The 13,504-nt window shown below is 39.7% G+C and overlaps 1 long non-coding RNA gene across 1 annotated transcript; it reads left to right on the top strand.

Annotated features, from left to right (window-relative positions):
* Positions 1-3,570: 3,570 nt before the first annotated feature.
* Positions 3,571-10,394, top strand: LOC138743044 (uncharacterized). Its single transcript, XR_011344618.1, has 3 exons — positions 3,571-3,697; positions 8,850-8,944; positions 10,241-10,394. It is a non-coding gene; the product is annotated as an uncharacterized lncRNA (long non-coding RNA).
* Positions 10,395-13,504: the final 3,110 nt, after the last annotated feature.

Here is a 13,504-nt window from a genome sequence, read left to right as displayed (position 1 = left end):
TTGTCAAAGGCCTTACTAAAGTCCATGTTGTCTACACCCTTTCCTTCATCAAATTTCCTGTTAACCTCCTTGAAAAAATTTGTAAGATTGGTTAAAAATGGCCTACCACATACATACAAAGCCAAGTTGACTCTCTCTCATCAGTCCTTGGCTATCCAAATAATTATGTATCTGATCTCTTAGAACATCTTCCAATAATTTACCTACTACTGATGTCAGGCTGACTGGCTTATAATTTCCAGGAATACGTTTGGAGCCTTTTTTAAACAAAAAACAACGTGAGCTGCCATCTAATCCTCCAGCACCTCACCCATGATTAATTAAGGACTTTTTAAATATTTCTGCCAGAGCCCCTGCAATTTCTACACTAGCCCCAGTCAAAGTCAGAGGGAATATCATGTCAGGCCCTGAGTTTATCCACCCTTATTTGCATTATGACAGCAAACACATCCTCCTCTTTAATCTCCATAGGATCCATGCTTATTTTCCTTACTTCTCACAACTCTGACCATTTCCTGAGTGAATACTGATTTAAAAAAAACATTTTAAGGTCTCCCCCCCCCCCCCCCCCATCTCTTATGGCTCCATACAAAGCCAACCACTCTGATTCTCAAGGGGACCAATTTTGTCCTTTACTATCCTTTTGCTCTTAATATACCTGTAGAAACCCTGAGGATTTTCCTTCACATTGTCTGCCAAAGCCACCTCATTTCTTCTTTTAGCCCCTCCTGATTTCTTTCTTGAGGATTTTTCTATTTTTTTATACTCCTCATGCACCTCATTTGCTCCGTTGCCTATACCTGCTATACACCTTTCTCTTCTTCCGAACGAGATCCCCAATATCCCTTGAAAACTAAGGTTCCCTAATGCCTGAAAACCTTGCCTTTAATCCTGACAGGAACATAAAACAACTTTGTACTCTCAGAATATCACCTTTAAAGGTCTTCTACTTACCTCACGCATCCTTGCCCAAAAACAACATCCCAATCCATGCATCCTAGAACCTTTCTCATTTCCTCAAACTTAGCCTTTCTCCAATGTAGAATCTCAACCATTCTTTCTCCATAATTAACATGAAACTAATGGAATTATGATCAGTGGATCCAAAATATTGTCCTACACATATTTCTGTCACCTGTCCTGACTCACTCCCTAATAGAGATCCAGTATTGTTCTCTTATTGGTCATGCAAAAAAAAACTGCACAAAATGTATACAAATAAAGGAATGTTAAGAGACAAAGAAATGTAAACAAATCAACTGCAACATAGAGAGAATTTAAAAATCAATAAAGTACAAAAGTACGAGTCCTTAAATGAGCCCCTGATTGAGTTTGTTGTTGAGGAGTCTGATGGTGGAGGGGAGCAGCTGTTCCTGTAGTACCTACAGCAGGAGCTGGGTGGTGTGGATCCCGGAAGATTGCTGTTACTCTCTAATGACTGCAATTCCTGTAGATGTTCTTGATATGGTGGGGAGGGTTTCGCCTATAATTACCTGGCTGTGTCCACTACCTTTTGCAGGGCTTTACACTCGGGGGTATTGGTGTCCCCATACCAGACCATGATGCAGCTGGTCAACACACTTTCCACTGGACCTCTGTATAAGTTTGCTAGGGTTTCTGATGTCATATCAAACCTCTACAAACTCCTGAGGAAGTAGAGGTGCTATTGTGCTTCACCAAGCTTCTGTGTGTTCTCCAAAATGCAGTTCTAGGCCCTAGAGAGCAGCCAGAGCATTTAGACAGTTTCTGACAATCATTATGGGGTACTAATTGTGAAAGGTCTTTCTTTTTGTTTGGAAAGTAACTTGAGGTGTCTTTCTATGATAAAGATATTATGTCAACCTGCTGCTGCTGTTATAGGTTGACTATCTTGAAAAGTAGCAAGAAGTATTTAGCTTAGTTCAGATCTATTACACGAGATTGATGGTGGGCAAAATACTTAGATGCTAAAAGAAAAATCCTGAACTACTAAATTGTGAAATCAGTATGTGCAAAAGGTTAGAAAGGTTATGGGCTGGAAACTTTTCTGCACATCAGAAGGTACATTGTTGATCATTCATCCATGTCCAGTGCCTATTTTTTAAGTTGGTGCAGCCTTTCAAATCCTCTTTCCTATCCCATGGCAATATTCTACTGTGTAAGGAGGCCCTAGTTACGTGTGCAATAGATTGGATATATAGGTGGTAGGGAAAGGACTGGGACTTTGGAGTTAATTGTGGAGGCAGTCATGGATTTCAGAGATTGAACAGATGAAGGGTACAGTATTGTAACCAATAGGGAACTAAGAATTTTAGAAGGGATCTAACAGTAGGATGATTCATTCTCTGGACATACATGAACCAAGTGGAACTGGTTGCCTTTTAGATTTGCCAGAATCAGCTGTTTCAGTGATTAATGATACTGATCAGTGATACTTGCCATTCATCAGCCAAGCTTGCACACATGTATTTTGTCAAAGTGAAATTCATCCAAACAGTGCAGTGTGCAGACCATTCCACATGACTCCATGCATGAGCATGTCAGATGCAGGAAGACCTGGAACAAATTTTTAAGCATCTATTAATTAAATCAAGTAAGGTATTTGCATTTATTTTTGATTAAATTCCTTACTGTCATGCACAAGCCATTGTGTATTATTAAATAATTTCTGTGCATAACATTCTTTAAGAGATCTTCACATAGGCCAAATGTGAGTCTCTTACAGATAGGAGAGAGACTATCAGGGAATGGCCGATGAATTAACCATGTAACCGTTTACGGCGCGGAAACAGGCCATGTTGGCCCTTCGAGTCCGCACCAGTTCACTAGCTCAACCTTCCCACTCTCCGCCCATAACCCTCCAACCCCCTCACCTCCATGTACATATCCAACCTTCTCTTAAATGACAAAAGGGGCCCTGCCACAACTATCTCTTTTGGAAGATAATTCCATTCTGCCACCGCTCACTGAGTGAAAAGGCATCCTCTAATATTTCTCCTAAAGTTTTGCCCCCTTACCCTTAACTCATGCCCTCTTGTTCCAACCTCCCCTGCCCTCAGGGGAAAGAGTCTGTTTATGTCTCGTCTATCTATTCCTTTCATAATTTTAAATACCTCTATCAAGTCCCCTCTCTGTCATCTACGTTCCAATGAATAAAGTCCCAGTCTCCTAAATCTCTCCCTGTAATCCAGATGCCATAAGCCAGGCAAGATCCTTGTAAACCTTCTCTGCACCCTCTCCACCTTATCTATATCCTTTCTATAACTTGGAGACCAGAATTGAGCACAGTACTCCAAACCAGGCCTCACCAATGCCTTAAACAGCCAGAGCATCACTTCCCAGCTCCTATACTCTACTATGATTTATGAAGGCCAGCATACCATATGCTTTCTTAACCACCCTGTCTACATGGGAATCCACCTTCAGTGAACTCTGTACCATAACCCCCAGGTCCCTCTGCTCCTCTGCATGCCTCAATGCCCTCCCCTTAACTGCATATGTCCTATTCTGGTTATTTTTACCGAAATGCAGCACCTTGCACTTGTCTACATTGAATTCCATCTACTTTGTTTCTGCTTTTAGAAAGATACAAAAAAAAATGAGTGAATGGTTCCAGCAAGAATAAGAAACTAAAAAAGAGTGAAGCGGGTGAGAATAAAAGCTGATAAATCCCAAGGACCTGATGATCCACACAGTTTTGAAGCAAATGGCAGAAGAGGTAATGCATGCTTTGGTTATTGTCTTCCAATATTTTCTACATCCAGAATTGTTCATGTGAATAGGAGGATAACAAGGGTAATCCTGTTATTTATGAGGGAAGGGATCTAATAACCTGTAAACCTAACACCAGTGATGAGGAAAGGGTTGGAATCAAAAGTAATGGATGTAGTAACAAGACATATTGAGAAGAATTGAGCTGAGTCAGCATCGCTACACGAAAGGAAAATTTGGTGTTATTTTTGAATTAGCTGGTTTTTATGTTTGTGACTAGGAAAATAGATAATTAGTGGATGGGATGCTTTTGAATTTTCAGAAAGCTTTGGAGAAGATACCACAGGAGATTGGTCAATGAGAATAGAACACATAGAATAGAGGGGTAACATATCAATATGGATTGAAAATTGGTTATCATACAGAAAGTAAAGAATGAGAACAAAGAGATCTTCCGTGGGTAGGAGGCAAACATGGTGTACCACAGGGATAGCACCCCTGTCCCTTAATTCAATGATTTTGAGATATATTTATTATTACTGAAGTAGAAAAGGGTAATACTAGAGTATGATGTAATAAAGTATATTTGTTCCATAAATGCCTGCAGCTGAGATGTATTATGTAATGAATATAGACTGTCAATGGTCTTTGAACTGCCTTCATTTAAAAAAAAACCTTTTATTTCTGTTGAACGCATTTGTAATTGTTACACAATTGTCCAGACATCATTACCTTGACAACAAGGATTTAAGATCTGGGAGTGAACAGAACACATTGTGTTAAATTTTCAAACCAGCAAGTTTACAACACACACCTCCAATGGAAACTGATCAATCACTCTCTGCCACAATTAAGCACTTTGGTTCAAACAAACCTCCTCAAATTTACATTAAAGTCTCCGAAATATACAAGGAGTTGATTACAGTGAGACACACCCAGGCCTGTGGGATGCCTCCATCTGAATAAACAAAAGCTGAAAAGACAAAACCGCACCAAGGACCCATACAATTTACCTATCTGTGAACCTTAAACAATACATTTGATTGGAGGTCAATAATTAGCCAGGGTCACTTTGTCAAGATGACCAAAAATTAAATGATAACATTAAACTGCAGAATTTTGAAAGTAATGTCTAATTTAAATATGTGATAAATATTTATTACAAAATTATGGAAATGTTCACAGATTGGATGTGAGATTATGAAACCATAATATTTCCTGGCCTAGAATATGTGTACAAATTTGATCTTTTCCCTGTCTGTTCTTTCTACACTGAATTGATAAACATTATTCACATTTAGAAGATGGACATAGAACATTCCAGCACAGTTCTGGCTCTTCAGCCCACAATGTTGTGCCAACCTATATAAACCTACTCAACAATTTAAACCTTCTCTACCTGACACCCATAACCCTCTATTTTCCTTGCACCCATATGTCTGTCTAAGAGTCTTTTGAATGTCCCTTTCATACCAGGCTACACCACCACCCTCACAATGCAATCCAGGAACCCTCTACTCTCTGTGTTAAAAAAACTTACCTGATATCTCCCCTAAACTTTCCTCCCCTCACCTTAATATCAGATATCTCTGGTATTTGCTATTGTTGACCCAGGAAAACAGTGCTAGCTGTCCAACCCTATCTATGCCTTTCATAATCCTGTAGACCTCTAATAACTCACCTCTCATTCTTCTTCACTCCAAAGAGAAAAGTCCTAGCTCGTTAACCTTGCCTAATAAGAAAAGTCTCCTGCTAAATCTCCTCTGCACCTTCTCCAAAGCTTCCATATCCTTCCTGTCATGAGGCAAGCAGAGATGAATACAATATGCCAGGTGTAATCTAAATAGAATTTTTAAAGCTGCAACATTACCTCATGGCTCTTGAACCGAATCCCCTGACTAATGAAGGCCAGCATTCCATAAGCCTTCTTAACTAACTTGCACCCTGCGTGACAATTTTAAGAGACCTATGGATTTGGACCCCAAGGTCCCTCTGTTCTTCCCCACCGTAAAGTATAGGAACATGGAAACAGAAGACTACCTATATTCATGAGTCTTTTCCACTATTCAATGAGGCCATGACAAGTTTATGACTTAACTCCATACCATTCAGTTCACAAGATCCAAATATTTTTGCTAGGTCATGTTCCCTCATCCGTATGTGCTGAACCAATGGAAATGGTTTCTGTCAACATCACCCATTGTAAAAAATACACAGAAATGCTGGAGGAACTGAGCAGGTCTCAAAGTGACCAGAGGAGGTAAAGATATATTTTGGGCCTGAGCCCTTCTTCAAAGAATAAGCAATGAACAGGAAGGTGTAAGAATAAAAACTGAATACTGTTGGGGGAGGAGTTCAGACCAAGTGTTAACTAGGTGTTAACTAGAAATGATAAGAGGAGAGGTGAAAATTGATTTTGGCTCAGTGAAAGGAGGCAAAGGGAAAAGAGAGAGAGAGAGAGAGAGCTGGGGGAAAGGCAACAGGGAGGAAGAAAAGGGAGGGGTTTTAATGGAAAACAGAGAAGTTGGTTAATGCCTTTTGGTTGGCGGGTGCCCAGAAAGAAGATGAGGTATGTTCCTCTAATTTGTAGGTGGTCTCAGTCTGGCACTTCATGAGACCATGGACAGACATGTCAGCAAGTGAATGGGATGGGGAATTAAACTGGGTGGCCACTGGGAGATCCACACTATTGTGGCGGACAGAGCCGAGATACTCAACAAAGCAATCTCCCAATCTATGTCCAGACTCTCCAATGTAGAGGAGACCTCCAGCATTTCTGTGTCTTCTTACTACAATAACAGAGTCTGAAGACTTTCATGTTTCATTCCAACATCACCCACTGATTCTTCATAATATCTTGAAAACTTCTGTCAAATCATCTTTTACACTCCTAACTTCCATGGAATAAAATTTTAATTTGTGTGATCTGTTAGCCTTTGTAGTCCATTATCATTTAGGTAATTTATCTTCAAGGTTGATAAATCTTTCTAGAAGGTCCCATGTCATCAGCTGGGAAACCCATTTTACACCTGCCTACAAATATAGTCAAAGAGGGAAAAGGGTGTAAAACTATATAGTATGTGTTGGATTTATGTGGTAGCAATTGTATTTACTGCTCTGTATCTGAAATTTAATTCCTTTGAATGGAAATGAATTTCAATGGTAAAATTTGATATGTACTAATACTCCTTTCAGCATTTAGCACTATGTTTACCACATCCTTTCATCTTTGATGGATAGGGTCACTGATTTTCTGTGGTTGACACAAAGCTTGGATACATCTAAAATAATGACACAAAATATGCAATGACATTCAGCAGTTAATTACTCCATTTATATTTCTCCATTTGCAACATGGACATGCTGGACTGAGGCCACCTGCAAATTGGAGGAACAACCCCTCATATTCTGGCTGGGCACCGTCCAACCAGATGACGCTAACATTGACTCTCTGGTTTCCATTAGCTGCCCCTCCCCCTTCTCTCCCCTTACCTCTGTCTCCTTTCCTCCAGTTCTGCATTCACAGAGCCAACCCCTCCCCTGATCAATTCTCTTGACAATTTATTTCCTATCCTCCTAGCTAAATCCAATCATCACCTTTTGTCTGTTGGCCTGTGCTCTTCCCCTGCCCTTTCTTCCCTACTCCCCCAGCCTTTTTATTGACATTCCTGCCTGTTTATTTTGTGCTCATACCTTAAGAAGGGCTCAGGCCCAAAATGTTAGTTATACAGTAAAACCCATGTTATCTGGAATTCAAGCAACTGGCAGCCTCAAGCAATCAGCAAAAAAAAAACTCAAGGAAAATAAATAGGTAAAAATTACAGGTTTAAAATTGGTGTGTCTCGCCATTAGTTCACTAATCTAGGCAACACACAACCTCAAGCAACTGGAAAATTCACTTATCTGGCATCTTCTTTAGGTGCTGGATACGAGAGTTTTACTGTATATCTTTGTCTATGGATTCTGCAATTCCTGCTGAGTTCCTGCAGTATTTTTGTAATTCTACTCCAATCACAGCATTTGCAGACTTTCATGTTACAACTCAATTATACTAGGCCTTGATTAGACTGCATTTAGAATATTATTTATAAGCATGGTCTCTTTACATCAGAAAGCTAATACTTGTGATTCAGGGAATGTTTTGTGAGGATGGATTTAGCAGACTGAATCTGTACTCACAAGAGCTTTGAAAAATGAGGAGTATTCACATTGAAGTTGAATCCCCTGTGGTGTCTTGAACCATCAGTTATGGTCATAGACCAGTACCAGATTAAGGTATTGGAAGGTCTGTAGCATTTATTTTAAAGGGGGCCTAAATTGTGCCAACTGGTGCAAGTGCGATGAGGGGTAAGTGTGATGACAGCACATGAAATGCTGGCTGGCGCATGCGCAATGAGGCGGAAGTGTGACTGCCACACATCCCTCCCCCCACCCCACCCCACTCCCGAGAGAGTTTCTGATGTCGATCCTGCATGTCCATTTTGGTAAATTCGAAATACCCTTAATTATTCTTAATAAATTGTTGCTAGTTTTCTTACTATATATTCAGTGATTACCAGTGGCTTATCTAGGGAACATAGCATCTATGGCAAGGACTAAAATTGCACCCCCCTCCCCTGTTAAAATTTACTCACACATTTTGCACTTACACTGAAATTGCCCCCACCCCCCTTCCCCTCCCCTCCCCTGTTAAAATGTACTTATACGTTTTGTTAAAACAAATCTTACTTATGGTAGAGGCAGAGGCTTTTGGCTGGCTCAATGGAGGATCAATGGCCGCCTTCGTTACCTACAATCCCCCACGCAGCTGGAGCCTCTACTGCTTATCATTGCTATTTACATCATGCAACTCCCCTGACGTGTAAATGAACGAAACAAGCCAGCTGAGATGAGGATTATTTTTTGTTTCAATTTACATTTTCATTTTCACCTTTGGCTAAATTTGCTAACCTTAAATTTAAAGTTATTAGCACAGACTTTCAGTGTGGTATCTCATAGTTTGCTGCACAAAGATGAAAGCGAAAAAGTTTCACATAGTTCATAGTACATAAGCATGGGGGCCCAATAGTATATGCTACTTTCGCCACTACATTAATCTGTCTTAGATTAAGAGGTTCGCCAAACAAGATCAAGGTGTGAACAAATTTCTTTACTTACAGGATTGTGAGTCTTTGGAATTCTTACCCAAGAAGGCTTCAATGGCTCAGTCATTGCTTATATCCAAGAAAAGTTTGTAAACCTTAAGTGAATCAAGGTATGTTGGATCAGAGCAGGAAAATGTCATTGATGTAAATTGAGGGCAGCATGGTTAGTGTAGCAGTTACCACAACGCTGTTATGGTGCAGCAACTGGGGTTCAAATCCGGTGCTGCCTGCAAGGTGTTTGTACATACGTTCCTTATCTGCATGTGTTTCCTTCGAAGCCTACTGACAGTTGTAGGTCAATTGGGCTCAAGGGTCGAAAGGGCCTGTTACCGTGCTGTATGTCTAAATTAAATTAAATGTTCAGCTATGATCTTATTGAATGCTGGAGAAGGCATAAGAATCAAAATGACATGCTTTTGCTTTCATTGACTACATCCTTATGTAAATGCTCAGTAATACAATGAACTGGGTTTCACTGGACCTGGACCAGTGCTTTGTGTACCCCCACCCCTCCCCAAGCTCCCATTCCCAAATACTTGCTCCACATTTGCACTTACTTCTGCAGCTCTGTAATCATTGATATTCTCCTGTGCAATGGAATGGACAGGTGACTGAACTGAAGGCCCTGTGTTGGGATCTGAAGATAGGTTTCCAACAGCACATGCTGTCATTGTTCCTAATTGCTAATTATGTCACATTTGAAGAGCATAAAAAATGAAAATCGACAATGATATTTAATAAAAATTAAAGGTATTAAAATATCTATCTCCATAATGAATATTAATTCAAATAAAGAAGGATAAATGAAGGTGGACGACTCCATGAAACTGAATTGGACCATGCTGATGTAAAGTTGAAAGGTCATTGACTAAGTGTATCCAACCCCTGAGCTCAGGATAATGCAGAAGGTGTACGTAGAACATGACATCACACTCACGATGCTGTGCTGACCTATGTAAACCTGTGCCACAACATGCTAATTTTTCACTACCTCACACCCATCTTTGGATTCAATGGCGAATGCGCAGGTGCAAGTATCTAACCTCCAGCACATTCCATATTGCAGTGCAGTGTATTGCTCTCAGCTCCCTCTTGAATTACGGGCTCATCCTCCTCTAGATCCATCACAAGATCCGATGTCTACATCCAACTCGAGATCACAGAATATCAGCGTGTTGAAGATGCCTTCACCTCACTTCCATTTTGGATTGTCACTAACTAATTCTAAAAATAGTATTAAAAATAAGAGAAATATGTAGCTGAAATATAATTTATTTACAGAAAATCAGTGATGACATGACACTGGCCATCATGCGTGATTCACAGCCACAAATGTCCTCGCATATTTTATGAGCAATCCCAGAGAAAATCTGTAATTTAACCATCATTTTTGTTTGTCTCAGTAGAATAGTTAATCATGTGTGAGGCTGTAGATGCTGGGATCTGGAGCAGAAAACAATCCACTGGAGGGAACCCGAACAGGTCAAGCAGCATCAGTGAGAGAAAAAGAATGGTCAAAGGTTTCAGATCAGATCTTCATCAAGATCATTACCATTTTGCTCTGGCAGCCTTACATTGGTGGACGAATAAATCATTAAATATTGATACATTCCTTCCTATATATTCATCTTTTTATTACAAATAATTGATCACTTGAGAATAACAGATATACTTTGAAATATGTTTATTAAAAGGAGAGTAAAACTTTCAGAAACATGCACAGTAAATAAATGTTTGTATTTTAAATGATCATTTAAGTTTACACCAGTACATTATGTTTGATTGACGTTTCCATCACTTTAGCCGTCTGCCATAGCCTGACATAATCCATGCCCTCATACATTTTTGTAGATTTGATCAGTATGCAGCAGAAAATTCATCTTCTTTCTGCAAAGACATTGATTTTAAAAATTGATTATTTGTATGATGGTAAGGCAATATGGAATTGGAATAGATGCTGCCTAGAAATTGCATCATTGGTGTAAAATTATTCAGATTTACGCTTTCCAGTGAATTTAAAAGTGAATCATTATTAATCACGCAAAATTTAAAGACTGACTGATCATTCCTTTGAAGGAAGGAGACACGACAAAGGCCTTGATGAAACCCTGGGTGTGCTGATCGGGTGACCTTCATGCCATTAAGGATAGAACCTTATCCTCCAACCAAGTCCATATGTATGTGTGCTGAGATACCTATTTGAAGTTTACATCAGTAAGCTACAGATTTAATTGTGGCAGGGCCACAAAATTTCTTCCTTCTAATACCTGGAGAGTCACGTCCAGCAGTTATTTTGTAACAACATACTATTTCCTTCACTGCTCTGGGAGCCCTCCAGGCACTCCTGGTGCAGAGGAGGTGGCTCCACCACCCTGCTTCATCCACAGGATCATGAAGGAGATTTTGCCCATCGTCCCACCTCCACCTTGCAGCGCATGCACTTCAAGTAGTCTTCTGGCTTTGGAACATTGCTTCTTTCAGACTGGAACCCTTACATTAATTGGCATCTGATGGGTCAGCAGGTGTGCATATTGAACCACCAATCTTCCAAACAAGCATAAACCAGGTGAAATTAAGAATTGTTCAAACCGTTGCACCAGGATTTCAATCAGATACCACATCACAGCTGCAAAGCTATGAATAGAGTTAACCACATGCTGTAGCTTTAGTACTCTTATTTAGGAGTGATTGAATTTCTAGGCCAGGGTTTCATGCTAAAAGAGTTCTATTGCATATTTCTTCTTGAAGTTATATTTTAACACAGAAAGCTAATTTTTTCCAGATGCTTTAAGTTAAAGGAAATGAGGCAGCAGGAGCAGAGATAGGAAACATGAACCATATATGAAAATGTAGGCCTCAGAAATTGTTTTAAGTTCTATGTCAGATACAAATAAAATGTAAGCACTTTCCAGGACTGAAGATCCTGGAGTCTTGTATATGGTATTTATCATGTAGAACTCTCTAGCTTCTGTAAACGTTACTGGATTCTACTTTTTCCTTATTCTCAAGTGTTCCATGAGGGTAAAGACACATGGAGAGAATTCCTATTGAACAATTAATCAGCCAAAATCACTTAGAGACACTTAGAGGTGACCATAATGTCAACCTTCTATAGAAGCTATATCAAGAGCGTCCTGGCCGGCTGCATTATAGTGTGGTACTGTGGCTGCAGTGAAATGGATCAGAGGTCAATCCACAGGAACATAAAAGAGGCAGAGAGGATCAATGGAGTCTCCTTTCCCCCCCCCCCCCCATCAATGTGATCTACCATGATTGTTGTCCGAAGGGGGCATGCAAAATCATTGAGGACCCCTTCCACCCTGTACACCTTCCTTTCAGCTGCTTTCATCAGGAAATTAATAGAGGAGCCAACACCACTAGGCTGAGGAACATCTTTCTCCCGTGGGCAATGACCAAGGGAAATGTTCACACTAACCATCGAAGACTCTCATATGTATTCATGAAACAACATTTATTCATTCATTTCTATTTATGAATATTTGTCCTGCATACGTATTGCTTGTCTCTATGTGTGTTAGTCTGGTTGTGTGTCTGCGTGTTTTTGCACTGAGCTGAGAGAGCTGTTTCATCAGATTGTACTTGTGCAATCAGATGATGATAAACTTCGCTTGGACTTGACCATGAACACACCTCCATCACTTGCAAACCAGAATGAAAACTGAATCTTTAGTCTAATCGTAAATCATCATGAAACAATAGGTTCAGCCTGAAAAGTAGAAAATATCACCAGCATTGCAATCATTTGGGGTTTTCTGGAACATAATGTGCTAAAGAAAATGTGGAATATCCAAAACTAATTTTCCTGAATCTTCAATTAATAGGAAGAAATTATTATTTTCCCAGTTGCACTAAATTGAAATGAACTTGTATCTTGAGCTTCTTTTGCAGGGGGAGGTGAAAAGTGGAGGGAGGTGAAGGGTCCACTGGGTGGTGGAGGGTGGAAGGTGGTGATGGGTGGGGTGAGACTTTTACAGGTCATCATCGGAGACCTGTGGGTCCAAGGCACGGAATCATGATTAACAGCTGCAATTTATTAGTCCAGAAAGAGCAAAGGGGTCACTCCTTCAGGGGTCTTAGGTTTAATAAATCAAATTCTAAATGTTACACCTTTTCCTGAATTTAGTCATTTCCCTCTCCTTTTCTCTGTGTTTTCCCTTCCTTTTAAAGCATCTTTCTCTTCTTCATGTCGTTTTGTTGTGTTATTGCACTCATTTGACATTCAGTACACACAACATGATTTGTTTTCAATTGAACTCATTTATTTTTCTATTTCTCATGCAATAAATCTCATTGGCTCAGGAGATACATGACTTGTCCCATTATTTTTCAAAATCTCAGATACCTGCTGTCAATAAGTGCCAATAAACTAACCTCCACCAAACCTAAAATAAACACTCTGGTCAGTCAAAATGCACTGAACAGTCTACAGTGAAAAATCATATTTATCTCAGACTTGATAGGGATTTAAAAGATAAGTTGTCAAAATGCACCGGTAGATTGGAAACGGACCAATTTAATGCCCATTTTCAATTGTTATGATTTAGCAACCATGAATCTATCAGTCATATTTGGAACTCATCAGAAGAAATTAACAGCAATGAGTCTGAGGATGAATTATAATGTTGCAATTAACAGCAATGATCTAGAAG

This window comes from Narcine bancroftii, chromosome 9, assembly GCF_036971445.1.
Source record: "Narcine bancroftii isolate sNarBan1 chromosome 9, sNarBan1.hap1, whole genome shotgun sequence".
Classification (NCBI taxonomy): domain Eukaryota; kingdom Metazoa; phylum Chordata; class Chondrichthyes; order Torpediniformes; family Narcinidae; genus Narcine; species Narcine bancroftii.
The sequence above is the reverse complement of the archived record's forward strand: the minus strand, read 5'-3'. Positions and strand labels throughout refer to the sequence as shown.